Below are 17,678 nucleotides of genomic sequence, written 5' to 3'. Positions count from 1 at the left end.
AGGATCAAGAGGAGAGGATGAGAAGAGTGTAGATACTTCATCTTCGTATGTTGGGTCAAATGAGGAGAATGTCCCAGGGGGTTCAGGTAGGGAATCCAGCAGGTCACTGGCTGAGGAAGACCATACCATTTCATTTTGGATCTTATCAATCTTGTCCTTGAAATAGGAAGCAAGATCTTGTGCACAGATGGTAGCAGGTGGGTTGGGTGAGGGAAATATAAGAAGCAATTTAAATGTATTACAAAGTCACTTGGGGTTAGAAGCTTGAGCAAAGATTAGAGATTGGAAATATGTTTGTTTGGCAGCATCCACAGCATTACGGTAGGAGTTGTAGATAGTCTTATATGTGAGGAAGTCATTTGGAGTACGAGATTTACACCACTGATGTTCTACTTTGTTCGCTTTGTCGGGGCATTTGCCCATCATTCCCAAACCCATGAATTCTTGGACCTAACCCATAATCTTTGGGATCCCCCCATTCAAGATTTTGTATCTTAAATGTGTCATGTTTTCATACGTCTTCACGTGTTTTTTATCATCACATGTTTTCTATTATGATGAATAAATGTCATATTTGTTTCATTTAAAACTGAATACCTCTCATATGTTTTCATATGGTTTAGAACTGATGAGCGCCTACAGTAGGTAAGATCCATTTTTTCATTTGCTTGTTCTTGTAGCCCCGCTCCGTCCTATGGGAAGGAGTTCTGAGGATGAGAAGAGGATCCCTCTGCCACCTCTTCACTGACTCCTAGGTGGCTTTACGCATGCTTTACCTCAGGTTACGCATGTGCAGATGCCGGCTGCGGGTACAAGTAAGTAACGTAGCTACTTTTGTAGCTGTGCTACTAATCATGGGGACAACTGATGTTGAATAGGCCCCATAGGCAGGATCAATGATGAAAGCACTATGCATTTTAGAGGTGAATCCGCAGTCAGCCAATCAGAAGTGGCTATTTAGTGTCTTCATCATTATCAGTGTGTGTTTGCAACTTTGCACCATACACAGGTGATACCTCTACTGGAATTTTCTTCTCTCCTTCTCCCTCTCTTTCCTCCTGTCATTCTTTTTCTTCCTCTCTCCCTTCAGTGCTCCCCATACTTTATTCTCCTCCTCTCTCCTCTTCTTACTCCAACTCACTTTCCCCTCATCTGTCTTTTTTCTCTTATCAGCACTTGATTTTATTATATCGATTATCCTCAGCATTGCCTTTTTTCTTTTCATCTCTTCTATTGTACTATTTGGGGCATTCTTGCTTTTTCTCCTCTCTGTATGTAACCTGTGCACTAATGTGTGCCTTGTTTCCTTTCTTCTATAATGTATTACATTTTTAGTTGTGGATAGTGTTGTGATGTTATCAATGGATGATTATCAGGAGTGTCTGTGTTTTCATCATGAGGTGGTATGTAAGGTGTAAGTATGGAAACTCACAGAAGTGTTTGGAGACTGTAGATTTGTGTTATGACGGAACTCTTGGGAAGTGACATCACTGACACTTGTCCGTAGGGGTCAGAGTTTAGACCAATTGTCATTACTAAGCCAGCAGGTGTACACCCAAGTTGACATGCTCAGTATCACTGTTTTCATTTTATTTTTGTTTTACCTCTGTTGGAAATTCCAGATTCTCATATACTAGTTATTGTCTGTAGAAAGATTAGAAGCTTATAGAGCATCGATGAAATGGTGCGAGAAGTGAAAGTGCAATGTATATTGATCCATAATTATACAAAGCAGAACAGGAGATTGAAAGATAACAGCTGCAATGAGAAGAAGGTTTATAGAGACATGATGCAGAAATAGCTGTATTTCAGGATTTGCTTGCTGTTCAGTGATAGTCAGTACCTTAACTCTGTCATAGTTACCAGTAAGTCTATTCTAGAGGGAGATTTATTGAAATATAAACTAACCTGAAACAATTGACAGTGCTAATTAACATCTGAACCAGATGGGTGTGGTGAGGGAGCGTGGGGCCACATATTGTGTCATCACGGCCCCATCCCCACAACATTTTGTTAATTCCCAGCATTACTTAGCTAGGCGTGAGCTGGGAATCGGTAAGTAATGCAGCGGGATGCCGGGGGACTAAATACGGAAACTGGAAGCCCGAACCGTCAGGATCCCGACAGGGGCTGGTAAGTATCCTATCCCTCCCCACTCCCCCCCTTAACCCTAACCCTAACTTAGTGGTGCCTAACCCTAACCTCCCCCTGGTGATGACTAAACCTAACCTCCCTCCCATACCCTAAACCTAACCCTCACGGGGTGGAGCCTAACCCCAACCTCCCCCCGGTGGTGCCTAAACCCCCTCCTTGCATCCCTGCACCCTAAATCTAACCCTCCCGGGGTGGTGCCAAACCCTAAGTCTCCCCAGGAGGTTCCCTATCCTAACCCTCCGCCCCCCGGCAGCTAAGCACTAACACTGCCTGGCTTACCTTCGTTTGGGAAGCCGTCTGTCTAGATTCTGGCGCCGGGATCTAGGCGGGCGTTGGGATTTCAACGCCTGTTTTTGGTCCCGCATCAGAATTTAGATGCCGGGATTTAGTCAGACGGCTTACCCAGCCGTCTGCATTTTGACCGCATCCTGCGAGCTATAATGACATGATTCATAGCGAGCCACATCACCCGCCCACTTCCCTGGAGAAACGGTGGGGTAGGGGAAGTATGCCCACTCTCTGTAGGCTTGGAAAACTTTCCCAAATCTAGGAGTTTCACAGAAATTCCAGGAGTGTTAGCAAGTATGAGCTGAGTACATTGATATGTATATTGAGGGTGTTAATTATTCAGCAACTAAATGTTACCAGTCTATAATCACGGACAGAGAGGTGAAGCTGAAATGCGTGTTTGTAAACCATGGATCAGTGTCCATTACCTGGTGATGCACTTAACAAGTGAGATAATCAACTTGTGGAGATAGGGGAGGGAGCAAAATGCAAGCATTGGGAAGAGCAAGTGAAGGAGCAGAGGATGTGTGCCGGCCACCGACACATCAAAAGGGACGTGGAACTAACCACTGCTTGCCAGAAGCCCCAAATTAGGCGCAGGGTTAGGTTTCAGTGACATATTTTCACTTTCAAATGGACACACTTCCTACAGAAACTGGGGCGGCCATTTTGAAATTGCATCATATATATAAGAATTAATCAGTTCACTAGGTAACACCAGAATTACCTAAAAGTTTACTTTCCAGAACCCTCCAGGGGATATAATAGAACAGAGACAGCTTCTGTAGTGATAACAAAAACCCTTTTTTAATCCTTTGTGCTACTTGTGTGTTTCATACATCCCCGACTGATACTGAGAGGAGGCGTAGCCATGATTTGGGGATGTCCCAGCAGGCTCAGCACGGCTCCTCCCAGCATAAGTCAATGAGGAGAGATGGAGCCGACCAGGAGAAGAGATGTGCCTGGCCCTGCGCAGCACACTGCTGAAGGAGGACACGACCACGGAGCAGAGGTAAGTGACGCAGAAGGGGAGGGAGGAGTGCGGGGAGGATGGGAGTGCGAGGGGGATGGGAGTACGGGGGGAGGGGGGACCTAGAGGGGGGGCCATGATAATTTTGCTATGGGGCCCCTCTAGGTCTAGTTACGTCCCTGACTGTAACTCAATATCGCTCTTTCCATGTCATTAAAATTAATACTATAGAAAGAAAGTTGGTTGAAACTACCATCTATTTTTCTCCACTGCCACCATAAGCCCTGCATTACGAACATCCCGAAGGGCACATGAGTCAGTATAGGAGGAACTGTATTCTGAATTGTGATTTTGAGATTCAGGCAGGTATAAAGGGCCAAGATTTTGTATGTTGAAGCTATCCCGCTAAACTTGTTCAGGAAGCCAAAACTCATGTAAGAAATTTCGACAAACATTAATTTCTTTAATCAAAAGCAACAACTAATCTCAATACTGACCAAAAACACAAATTAAGAACCTTCAAAAAAATTTTAGATTGCCATGTATATCAAAATATAAATGTAAATCAAAACAGAAAAAAATATTTGTAATAACTATGAGACAAGATAATATCCTTGGAAATAAAATTGCAGAAAAACGATGATTTTATATATATATATATATATATATATATATAAAAAAGAATTAACAAAATGTTGGCGTTCAATGAGAGATAAAAATAACTGGGTGATTATGTTGGTTCAGTCTATGGATAACAAGCCCCTTTGATATAGCAAGCCCCTTTGATATAGGAAGATCTATCTTATTCACTTTATCTTTTTTATGTTTTTGCTTTAATAGATTTCTCTGTGTGCTATTAGTATTCCCTTTTATTGAAAGAATATTTGACATTAAAATCATAGAATAGAATCAGAATCAACTCCGTTGGTCAAGTACTCCAACCCCTAATTATCACATATTTTTAGTAAACAGATCGCATTTCCCATAACTCTGGGAAATGTGATTTGGCCAAAGTTACTAAAAATAAAATGTGAAAAAATACCGGGGGAAGCCCTGTGATAATATTGCCACCTGGAGGTGGCGTTATCCAGGCTTTCCCCCGGTTACCGGACTCCTGCTCTGCTCTAACTGACAGACCAGAGCCCAGATCCGGCCCCAGTGATCAGCTGTGTGGTCTAAACAGACTACACGCTGATCACTGCTAAACAGACCACATGCTGATTACTGCAAAAAAACAAACAAACAACTTACCGGAGCCAGTGATCGGGGCTCCAGTGATGTCCTCCTGGGCTCCGGTAAGCTGGTCTCCCATCCTGCATGTGACCCAGGAGGACATCACCAGAGCACCGATGACCAGACCGGAGGTAAGTAGAAGGGGGGGGTCACGAGGGGGCAGTCGCAGGGTGGGGTTAGCGGCGGCCGGTCGGCGCATGCGCTGCAGCTTGTCACTGTATTTTTTCTGAAAAATACAGTGATAAGGCTGCGGAGGGGATTCGCAGGGACAGAGCTTTATCTCAAGCTCTGTCCCTGCAAGGGATTTTTAAGAAATTCCTGTGATATTGCCTGAATTCGCAATGCGAATTCTGTCGGTAATATCACACCACAACCGCATTTTAAATGCGGATTGTAGTAAATAGAGCCCTTGGAGAGCGACTATACACCCGATGCTAGGAAACTTTTTGGACTGTTATCATTCCGGCATGGAGTTAATCTTCTATACCAAGTTAAGCATTGCTAATTTATTTCTTTGGGGTATTTTTTATTGACTTATTTTTCATTATTCTTGTATTTTGTTATGTTTGATTGTAATGTCCTTGTGATCTGTCTGCTATGTTAATTAAATAACCACTTTTTTTTAAAACATATTTTTATTGGATATATCATAAATTTTACAGAGTACAAAGGACAATAATAAACAGAATGTCCACATAAGACAATAAGAATAGAGTATAAAGTGTATACAAGATCAGCATATGATACACAATATAGGTTGTACTTTGGACTCATATAAACAACCAAAGAACAGTTTGATAAAAATAAATCAACAGTTAATGACAAAAGAAATAAAAGCATGAAAAATAGGGGAGGTGGGGAGTAACTCATTCCTCCAAGAGGGGTAACCACTTTTTTTAAGTAATCTATTACTAAAAGTAGAAAAAGATGTTGTTTTCACATTATTCATAAAAAGAGCACACGGTACCTATTGTACTTTTTAGCACTAGTCACCATTTGTTTTACTCTATGTTATTGCACTATTGTAGCCCCCGTTTTTGTTTTGTATATTGCCGAGTTGCTTCCATCTGGGGCACACAGAAGACACAAAATGGGCTACAGAGGAAAGACCAGGACCTGAGAACAATACTACATGTGCATAGATACATTACAGTTCAAGTTCATATTCGGTATTGATATAAATAGGTTGTCCTGTTGAGAATTATCGCACATTTTTACAAATACTACACTATCAGGTGCTTGTTTCCTCTCCACCTTTATTTTCAGATTCACAAAGATCTAACTAATTGGCACATTGAGGAACTAGAAGCCACCCATGAACTGTGTTGGGGGAGTGTGTTCACCATTATATGCGTTTGGTTGATGACTTGTTGGAACTTTTTTTCATATATTGTAGGGGGAATCGGTATGAAATACGATGGACGGGATGCCGGCTGTCAGTACACCGACAGCAGCATCCTGATGGTTCAATTCCCAACAGGGGAATGGTGAGTACTGTTCCCCTGTCCTATTTACCCCCTAACCCTCCTTTCATGCACCCCCATACTAACCTTCACTACCCTGCACCCTTACCCTACCGGTAAGTGCCTAAACCTAACCCTCCCCTCTTAGTGCCTAACCCTCCCCCCTTAGTGCCTAACCCTAACCTCCCCCCAGTCATGCCTGAACCTAACCCCCCCTGACTAGAGCCTAACCCTAACCTCCCCCCTCCTGCAGCCTAACCCTAAGTCTCCCTAGGCTGCCTAAACCTAACCATCCCCCCCCCCGCGCACGGCTGATACATACCTTTCCCCGGTCTCCTTGCGATCGGGATGTCGGCATCCCAGTCATGTCAGGATTCCATCGCCGGTGTTCTGTCTGTGATCGGGATTCCAAGTGCTGGGGTTCCGGCCGATGGCATCTCGGTTGACGGGATCTTAACCGTATCCCATTGTAGGGTTACTGATGTTTACTTGTGTTTTAGAGTATTCAGTTATATAATTATATTTGGTATCCAGAAAGAGAAGACTAATGACCTTGTAACAGTCTGCTCTGGTGGATGAACCACATCACTGAACTGACACACTAAGGCAGGCTCAGACAGAACTCATAGATTGCTTTAGAGTTCTCTTGGAATTTTCTATTCTTGACTTCTTAACCTCAATGATTAAGCAGGCGCTGGATATACTAAGTGGCCGTTGAATTATTTTTCATATACAACTATCGCTGCCTCCTGCTTACAATTACTTGCAATTATATGATTATTGCTTTTTGTATGTTGCTACCTATCTGCCATGACTACAAATTGCTCTGTCTAGATTCATTAATGTATTGACTTTGGTTAATAACATCTATATGTGTGGCTGTGTGTGTAAAATTATCTACAGAAGTTGTACTTATTATTCATAAGCCGGTGACGGGGTGATCGGTTTGTTTTTGCTTCTGTTTTCAAACACATGGGACTGGAAGTGAACCCTGGATAATGTGTTGTAAACTTTCAAAAATCCCAAAATATCAACCAGGTGTGGTTACATGGAGCCGCAAATCTGATAATCATACAGCAAGATGATTCTGCCAAGTTTTTAAAGGTTTTATGTACAGAATTTTTTTTTATATATATTGGCCAGTAAACAATTGTGATTCCTTTTTTATATTTGTATTTTATTTGTTGTATTGTTCTGTCTCTTTTTTGTTATTATGTTGTTTAATAAATTGTTTTATTGATGACATTGCACATTTTGAAACTAATTTGTGAAATGTAACTTTCAAATCATCTGTGCTGTATTTTTCTTTTATGAGATTTGCGTATATAGGTTACACAGTGAATATACAGTATGTGTGTGCACTATTTGACATTTTCCTCCTATATCATTTAGGAGTTCCGGAAATTGGGCTAGAGGCCCATAAGTTACAATTTATAGCACACTTTATTATCCTATGGCACCTTACAGAAACGTATAGCTTGTTCAATTATGGAAAGAATTCTAGTTTAAATGCTGTGGTTTTCAATCTCAATCCTCAAGTAGCCCCCAACAGGTCATGTTTTCTTGGTTTCATTAATCATACACAGACAAGTTAATCCATCTTGCTGGGTCAATAATTATCCCACCTGTTTGCACAGAGAAACATTTTGAAAACATGACCTGTTGGGGGTATATGAGGATTGATATTGAAAACCACTGGTTTAATGTATTTGGAATTAAAATGTATTGTTAATATTTACCATCATAAGGGGCGCATACAACACAGAAATGCGTAGAGGGACAGTATTAAAATAAGTGTGAATAAATAATTGCATTGACATGTGGACGGTGTGTCTGGACTGTTGCAGTTTTTAAGGGAGACAGCTGGGAACTGCTTTAGAACATATACAATAGGTATTCCATAGACAAAAAACCTTACAGTTTCACATGTCCCATTGAGGCTTCTTAGACATGATCTGAAATTTCACAAAACCTATTGAATTTCTGCCACTTCAAAAAGCAATTAAATTACGATCGTTAAGGCTGATTCCTTAATGGACGTGGTCCTTGCGTAATACAGTGCCATGAAACCATGTGGTTAACTGCAGATTCAGCACTCTCACCGAGTGAGACTGCTGTCACTCACAAAATGGTGGAGCTGCTAATTCACAGAATTGTGTGCTCATTGGAATACACACATGCAGTCTATGCAACTGAGGTCTGAGCAGAACATAGAGCTGCGCATAGGTACCTATAGTACCCCTGTAAAATGTAAAAGAAATATATATATATATATTAAAAAAAACAGACACCGTTTGTTTTATTATTTAAATGTACTGCACGTTCACCTGCGGGCCGCCTGCCCCAGTACTTCCACGCCGACTTCACCTGGAGGGCGCCGCCCATCCAGGACTTCCCCGGCACCTTCTCTCTTCGGCAGCTCTTCACTGCTGCATGCCCGCCGACGGACTGGCCTGATGGCGCCTCACGCTGGCTTTGTATAAGCCAGCCGAGGGGGTGAGGCGATGACGTCGTGAGCCGTGAATGACTCGCAGCGGCCATCTTTGAATTTAAAAAATGGCGCTGAGGCACCATTTTTTAAATGGGCATGCGCGGTTCTCACCATTGAAGTCAATGGTGAGAACCGCTCATTGGCTGAGAGGCGGTAGGCTCACCTCTTTCAGCCAATGAGCGCTAAGTGACAGGGTTTACATAGTGAAATCCTGCCGTTAAGCTCTCATTCGGGATGTCTGTGGCTCACGTATGACATTTTTGTTTTGCCAAGCCCGAGGATTGCCTACTTTGGACCGAAGAGGACCGATCCACGCATAGGAGAAGGTGAGTATGTTTTTTTTTTCTTTTCAAGCACTCTATGGATAATCTACAGTAGAAGGAGTGAAGGCTACAGGGATACATAGGTGAGTATGTGTCCATGTGTATGTACATGTGTGTGTGCATGTATGTTTAATAAACTTTTACTTTGTATGGTGTGTGTGTCCTGTGTTTATTTTAATATTTATTTTGCTGTAGAACTACAGGTACCAGCAGGCCCGTAATGCCCCGCATGCTGGTACTTGTGGTTCTCCAAGTACCAGCATGCGGGGGAGGCTTGCTGGGACGTGTAGTACCACAGCTAAAGACAATATTAACAATTCTATTTTTTTACATCACATTTAAACTATCAACCTGGCATCCACCGCCCCAGGGGTGCTGGGGATAGCCTCGGGCTATCAGCCTAGGCCTGGGGTGCCCTGGAGAGGGGGACCCCTTTATTAGGGGGGTCCCCAGGGATCTCTGGCCTGGACTGACTAGCAGTCACGGTTGATTCTTCGGCTGGGGGCCTGGTGAAAGGCTGTGGCATGAGCCCCCCACTAGAAAAAGTATGGTGCTGGTTATGGAAAATACAGGGGAACCCTACTAATTTTTTTCCCTGTATTTCCAGAACCAGGACCAGCTAAGAGCCCAGTGCTGGTTGCGCTGAATACGGGGGACCCCTACATCGTTTCTCCCCCGTATTTTAGCAACCAGCACTGGTTCTGATTTGTCCTCTGTATTTTGCACAACCAACACTGGGTCGCTAAAAGTCCAGTGCTGGTTGCTCTTTTGGGGGGGAAGGGGGCACAGTATTTTTTAATTTTGAGTACACCTGCTGGAGGCTCCTACTGAGGCTGCACAAGGAATTTAATCTTCCTATCTCTATAATGGCGCAATTGTGAGGTAATAGTTTAAAAACTGTAACTTTCTCAATCACCTGAACCCCAAAAGGCCCTACCCTGGAACAATAGCTACCTAACAAAACAAGCCCCAAGTCTAAATTCGCCCCCTACCCTGAGTTATGCCTTCCCAAAAATCCCCCAGAGAGAACAGCAGAAAAGTGGTCCTAACTGAGAGTGTCAGAAAAAACTGACAGTTGGAACTTTAGATTGTCCCCAAATCCTCATTTTTTCTTTTTTGCCCTGAAATTTGGCATGCAGCACTGTGCGACAGTTCTACCCTCCCGCGCCAAATTTCATCTCGGCACCTCCAACAGCTATTGAGGTGTAGCCCCTTAAACACCATGCTCATCCCCTCTGGAATTCTCTATGGAGATTTCCGTTTTTTTCCGATTCAGCCTTAATGTAAGGGCACGACTGTACCCTTATAATATTCTCATTTTCTGGGTATAGATATTGCAAGCTGTGAATTATTATGTATGAAAAGCTGCTATAGCTATTTGTCTACGTTATTTTTTCTCAACCACCCTTTCCCTTCTTAAGAACATACAATGGAATGTTAGCACTATTGTCATGGCAACCAGGTATCTACACTGTGTAGAAGGTAGTATGCGTATTACATCAGTTCCTCATACATTCCACGTCTCACTAGAGGTATGAGATGAAGTGTCTTGGCTCTGCGATGTGCCTCATCCTCCTCACTGACATAGCCCAATGTTTCCCTGTTCTAGGAAGGTAGGCATTTAGCTACTATCGCGACTTTCATGGACTTTCTGGTCAAGATGTTACTGATGGTGACTTTTATAGGGCAAGCAGATAACTCTCCTTGTTTATTTGTTTACAGAGCTCGTCGCTACATCCCCCCTGACTTTGAATTCTCATTGGAGGTGCCAGGGGGTCACTTTGGCCGTGCGGATGGTAATGTTTCTAGAAATGTACTAAGAATATATATGTATTGGACTTACAAGATTTCAATATGCGTAGGCATTTCAATATACTCATCAGCAAGAGGATAGTTTCCACATCCAAATGAAACGTTAGAACTATCTTGCGGTATCCGAAATAAATCACAAGACCATTGCAGCCAACATAGCGTAATACCGTTTTATTTATTAAATAGAGAAACTCAGTTACAATAAAATGGCCGCTTGCAATGAAAAAAAATAAAAGGCTGATTTACTATACACTGCATTCATCCACAGTCTCTTTGCTCCAAATGACCATCCAAGACCGGAACTAGAAACACGTTTCATAACCAGGACTTCACCAGGGGTGTGGCCTTTCACCTCTGGGGCTCTATTTATTATCATTATTTTTACTAAAATAAAGTGAAAAAGGGTCTTTTCACACCCTTTTCACATTATTTTAGATTCACCTAAAGTTACTACAGGGCAATTGGAGAAGAATTCGTAAATTCTACTCCAAGCCCTAAGTATCACTTATTTTGAGTAAGCAGATTGCATTTCCCATCATTGTAATGGGAAATGCTATCTGTGTGCAAGTTACTAAAAATAAATTGTGAAAAAAATACCGGGGAAAGCCCTGTGATAATAATGCCATCTGGAGGTGGCGTTATCCAGGGTCTCCCCCGGTTACCGGACTCCTGCGCCACTCTAACATGCAGAGCAGAGCCCGGAGCCGGCCCCAGTGATCAGCTGTGTGGTCTAAACAGACAACACGCTGATCACTGCTGAAAAAAAAAAAAAGTAAAAAAAAATTAACTTACCTGAGTCCAGGGACCGGAGTTCGGGGCTCCAGTGATGTCCTTGCTCTGGTCAGCTGGTCTCCCATACTGCACTGCAGCCCGGTCATCAGGTGACCGGGTCCCAGTGCAGTATGGGATGTCAGCTGACCGGAGGCATGGAGGACATCACCGGAGCCCGGATCATGCAGGTAAGTGCAATTAAGGGAGGGTGGGTAGCGGGGGGGGGGTCCGCGATCACGGGGGTGGGGCTTAGCACCGGGGGGTAGCAGTGGCGGCCGGCACATGCGCAGGCACTTGTCACGGTATTTTTTGCGAAAATACTGTGATAAGGCTGTGGAGGGGATTCGCAGGGGCAGAGCTTTATCGCAAAGGGGGGATACCGATGAAACAATTAAAACCCACAAAAGCAGAACTCAAGACCTTCACAGTGGAAGGAAACCAATAAGATCACAAAACAGGACCAAGTACTACACTCCTGAGAACATTAGAAAGTTAACCGTTGATACACCGATTTATAAAAAATTAGATATCACCTATCAACAGTATATGACCTTACTGAACAGAGATAAGGTTGATGCGATAGAAAAAGAAAAAAGATCTATTGCTATAGACACACAGGGAGAAAAGGAAATTCGCAGGTTGGAAGAAGATGATGAAGAACGATCAACCATTAACAACCAATAAGCGAACAGGACGATTTAGTGGTAAGGGAGATATCAAATGATGGAATACAAAGAGAATCTCCAGAACACCCACAATCTGAGTCTAACACCACATGGCTGGACACTTTTACACAAGAACTATGTGAATCTGTGAGATTACAGACCCACAATTGTTCCATGTTGAACAACACCAACAACTTGGCCTCAGGATCACTCCATTCCACCCCCAATCCCAATTCCACTGTATGGGGGGAGAATTTTTTAGCATTGGAGGCAGGTCTAACAGCCTGCCTCACCCCCTCAGAGAAGAAAAGCCACCTACCAAGGCCCCAAAGAGACGTCCATATTTTGGAAAAAGTAACTCCAAAACGAAGGAAAAGAAAAATAGAAGAACAAGGCAAGGATGTAGAGGAGGGGAGGGCAGAACTCGACAAGAACAACCCGAACAAAATCAGGAAGAAAAAGGTTCAAAAGCAGAAGAAGCAGGCATCTTCAACTTAAGCAATTTCCCAATCACAGATAAACATATTAAATTGCTCAGCAAAGGATTGAAGTTCGCACCAACAAATCCACCGAACATATTCAATACATACATTGACGTGCACAAATTTACGAGGAAACTAACCCTCAAAAAATACTTTGTACACCAACCAGGGGAGAGAGAAGCCATGCAATTAAATCAAAATCAAGATGACTACCAACATACCAACTTACGCCCACCATCCACATTCTATCCGAGGCACATGAGAGGGGAATTCATTGGGACTTTTGAGAGACTAGTATTGGATGATCTGGAATGTGGCTTTTCTATATGGAACAAGAAGAAACATATGAACATTACCAAACAAGAAAAGGAAGCCCTACGAGAACTGAAGGACAACAAAGATCACCATTAAGCCAGCAGACAAGGGGGGGGGTATCGTTATTCAAAATACTACTGAATACAATGAAGAAGTCAAAAGACTGTTGAGGGATCAGTCTACCTATCAAGTACTTCCATCAGACCCCACAACAAGCTACAATGCAAGGTTGCTCGCACTCTTGAAAGATGGCCATGAAAAAGGCATCATCACTAAGAATGAGAAGGAGTTTATCTACAGCACCCACCCAGTCATACCGGTATTTTATATATTACCGAAGATACATAAACACCCCACCCAACCACCAGGTAGGCCAATTGTATCTGGGATTAATTCCATCAGTTCTAATTTATCACATTATATTGACTCCTTTCTGCAGCCATTGGTTAAATTACAACCATCACATCTGAAAGACACCACACATACTTTGAATGAACTTAAGAAAATCAGCTGGAACAAAGATAGATGGTTAGTCACGTGTGACGTAACTGCACTATATACCTGTATTGACCATCATGATGGGCTGAAGAATTTGGAATATATTCTCAAGAAAGATAGTGCTCTAAAAATAGAACAGATTACATTCATACTAGAAGGAATTAAATTCATTTTAAATCATAACTATTTCTGGTTCGCGGGTCGCTATATGTTACAGCAGCACGGCAGTGATGGGTACCAAGTTCGCTCCTAGTTACGCTAACCTCTTTATGAGTGTTTGGGAGGAAGAGTCGGTTTGGAACAACAAAGTGACAGGAGCGAACTTGGTACTATGGAGACGATATATAGATGACATCATCTTCATTTGGGAAGGATTTGAAGATTCACTAATTAGTTTTTTGAAACACCTCAATACCAACACATACAACCTTGTCTTTACGGCTGACTACAGTAAAGAAAAGGTTAACTTTTTGGATCTGGAAATATTTATTAAAGATCAGAAGCTGGAGACAAAAACATATAGGAAGAAGGTGGATGCCAACAGTTTTATTCTGTGCAGCAGTGAACACTATCCCCCATGGCTCACGAATATACTGAAAGGCCAGTTCACCAGGCTGCGACGCAACTGCAGCAGCAAGCAAGACTACATATCTCAAGGTAATAAACTAAAGAAACAACTTCTTCAAAAGAATTACAAGACACTAGTGCAAGAAGCATTTAAGACAGTGTTAGATGGAGACAGAGAGAAACTTCTCGATTACAATACAAAAATGCTGATCACAAAGACATGTTCAATTTATGTTTCATTACCGAATACAATTCTTCATCCAATTTTATTAAACATACTCTACGTAAACATTGGAATATCCTTATAAAAGATAAAAACTGTCACAGATCCTACCGAAGAGACCAAGGGTTATATTCAAAAAAGCTCCAGATTTCAGACAGAAACTGGTTCACAATCACCAACCACCACCAAACCACCCAAGCCACAATCCTTATGGAGAAGAATAAAGGCTTTTTTCATTGTGGAAGGTGCCTGAATTGTAGAACATCTCATTACCAGAATACAAAACCTACTCTGACCTTCAAGTCAAACAATACAGGTATCACAAACAAGATTGAAGACATGATCACTTGCGACACCAGAGGTGTAATATATCTTCTTACCTGTCCGTGTGGCAAACAATATATTGGGAAGACCATGAGAAGCCTTAAACAAAGAATAGGGGAACATAGAAGGAACATCTTGAAAGGATTTGAAGAATATAGTGTATCATTGCATTTCAAAACCCAACACCTGAAGGATGCCTCCAAGCTGCAATTTATAGGTATCAAATTAGTAAAACCCAATTGGAGAGGAGGTGATTACAACAAGAAATTAAGTAGGGAAGAGATTAAATGAATTATTGTGCTTAAGACCATATCCCCCCTAGGACTTAATATAGATCTAGAGATCCAGACCATCTTGTGAATTTATGTAGGGTTTTACATCAAGCCATTCCCCCTTTAATTAAAATTTTCTGTCATGTCACATCATCTTAGGTAGATTAAAACCCAACATCCCACTATAGCTGATACCTCCCACTAAACATTAAATATATTATCAAAGGCCCTTTATGTATAAAGGGAGTAGATATATAACTCACTATATATGTGAATAAACCATACAGAAAAATTACCCCTGTAGCATACCGTACAGACAGACTGTATAGGACCTAGACGATTTTTCTACAAGTCTAGAATATAGATCCTGACTCTTTATGGCAGCTGAGCTCATTTTTGTGCATTAGGATTACTAGATCTATTGCCACCAACATAATATGTTTGCACAAGATCTTGTTTATTTATTTATAACTTTAGCAATAAGGGACTCCTCAGGACTTCTGAGGTGCATAAGGATCCATTTCTCTTCCAGTACCCGACCTAATGTTCAAACCCGTCTGTTTGTGCCCCTTCACTGTGATATACTGCACGTACAGCCTTCAACCTAATGTTTTCTGTACCTCCATGACAACCACTATTAGGAGGCATGGCTACAAGATCCCTCCAATCAGGCGATTGGAGGAGGGGCTTGTAACTATACAAATACAGATAGAAGATCACTGAATAACATCCTTGAAAAAGGCCGTCACTACCGGCCAAAACGCGTTGGAGACACGCACACTGACCGCCCACTTCTCATCTACTCCTGTGGAACTTGGGATTAAGAAATCTGCGACGCACACATACCGCCACGAGCTGCCGGAGACAGCTGTTGAGGATCCTCGCCAGCAGCGCAGTACCATCGTTCAGCCGGTAAGTCCATCCCCCCGCAATCTCCAGGCAACCAGCGTTCCACCTGTCCTGCTGTCACCGAGGCTTGTACCCTGGGCCGCGGCGGTGTCAGGCGCGCCTGGGAACCTCACCCATATGGGGGACCTGGCGAGCACAGGCGCTCACCTCACCGGTATCGGGCTTTCCATCCCGGGGCAGGTGATGGTGAATCGCCCTCGCTTGTCTACCACTGGCTGATAAGCTGCGCTCCTGCCAGGTCACCTCCAGCACCGATCCGGACCGCAGTGAAGCAGTCCGTGCGGGCCTTGGCTACTGCAGAGCCAGGGTCTACCTATTTCCTACTCCACAGATCAAGCCATCTTTTAAAACTGACATTGTTTTGTGCATTATACTGTTTGATTCACTCCAGTATACAGGACAAGGCAAATATATGGTGCATCAGGATAAATGCACCACCATTATTTTTACTCTCAAGTGTTTGGTCAATCATTATTTTCATAAGACTCTGCTACAATTTTTTCACCACCACAATCATTTGCCAAGCGATTGGAATACACCATTACAGTATTGAATTTTAAGTTATATGGTCGACCATCTTTTTTATCCAAAGATTCGTTCATGAATACCACTACAAATTGCCTGTCTATTGTATAGATTATCCTATACATCCATACTACTGATACATAGTGACCATCCCTACTTGTCCACCCCCCTTTCCCCTCCTCATGTGTCCTATGCATACGTTTATTCATTGGACCTAGATTGAATATTAGATTGCACATTGAGTGCTAATCAAGACCACTTTTCACTAAAACAGTGGATTGCATTATATTAATATTTTAGGTGATTTCTATTTATTGTTTAATCTATGTGGATACAGCGTATTCCATTTTATTTTGCTTAGTTCATTACATTTGGCCATATAATCCATGTGGAGTTGGATTGTTTTGTCTATATTTTATTAAAATACCAATTCATGCTTTTGTATGACCAGTGATTCTCATTTTATACATCCCTTTCATTTCACCAATGGTTTTTCATTGATTGATGTGGGGAACTATAACATGCACAATTTCATTGTATACATTATCAATTAGCTGATTGTTTGTGAGCGCTTGTTGGTCTTAGCTTTATGCTTACCGATTTATACGTTGATTTCTGGGTTAAGTGGTGACCCGACCATTTAGCTGCTCCTATTCATATTACCTAGTTCTGAGAATTAGAGCGCACATACCCATATTTTTCTAAGTATCGTTCCCATGGGAACGCCTACCGTCTGGGTCCGACCCCACTGACATCACTAGTGATGCCAGTGGGAGTGATTTTGGGTCTGATAGAGCCAAAATCACTCCAGGGTTTGCGGTAACGAGACCCTACCGCAGGGTCTCGTCACAAGCCCGATGGTCGCGATGGTCTTGACTGAATGGTCGCTCTGAATCAGGCCCAAAGTTCTAATCATTAATAAGTGACTTAGCACATATTGGAAATCTACGCCCACATTGAACAAAATGAGAGAGAAAAGAAACCGCACTGTGTTATAACATATTGAAACACGAAATAAATAAAAAATATCCAATTAAAAACAGGACAATTAAGATAAAAAAAAGATATTCAGCTCAAAAATCCAATGGGACTCATGTTTGGAAAGCGAAAGATCACAATCATAACTGGATACACCTTCCCATTGTGCCCAATGACCCAATTTCTGCCAGTATTCATATAATGACAGATATTTAAGTGTAAGACACTTGGGAGCAAACATTTTTTTTAGGTTTTGGACTTTCCCTAATATTAAGGGAAGTCTGGGTGCTAATACCCAGGATAGAGTTGTTTATAATATTGACCACTGCTTTTTTTAGAATTTTACGTTCTTGTGTGATTGGGTTTTACACGTCAATAAAGAGTTTTACATGTGTGATTGGGTTTTACACATCAA

Source organism: Taudactylus pleione, unplaced genomic scaffold (assembly GCF_031769625.1).
Source record: "Taudactylus pleione unplaced genomic scaffold, aTauple2 ptg001017l, whole genome shotgun sequence".
Taxonomy (NCBI): domain Eukaryota; kingdom Metazoa; phylum Chordata; class Amphibia; order Anura; family Myobatrachidae; genus Taudactylus; species Taudactylus pleione.
The sequence above is the reverse complement of the archived record's forward strand: the minus strand, read 5'-3'. Positions refer to the sequence as shown.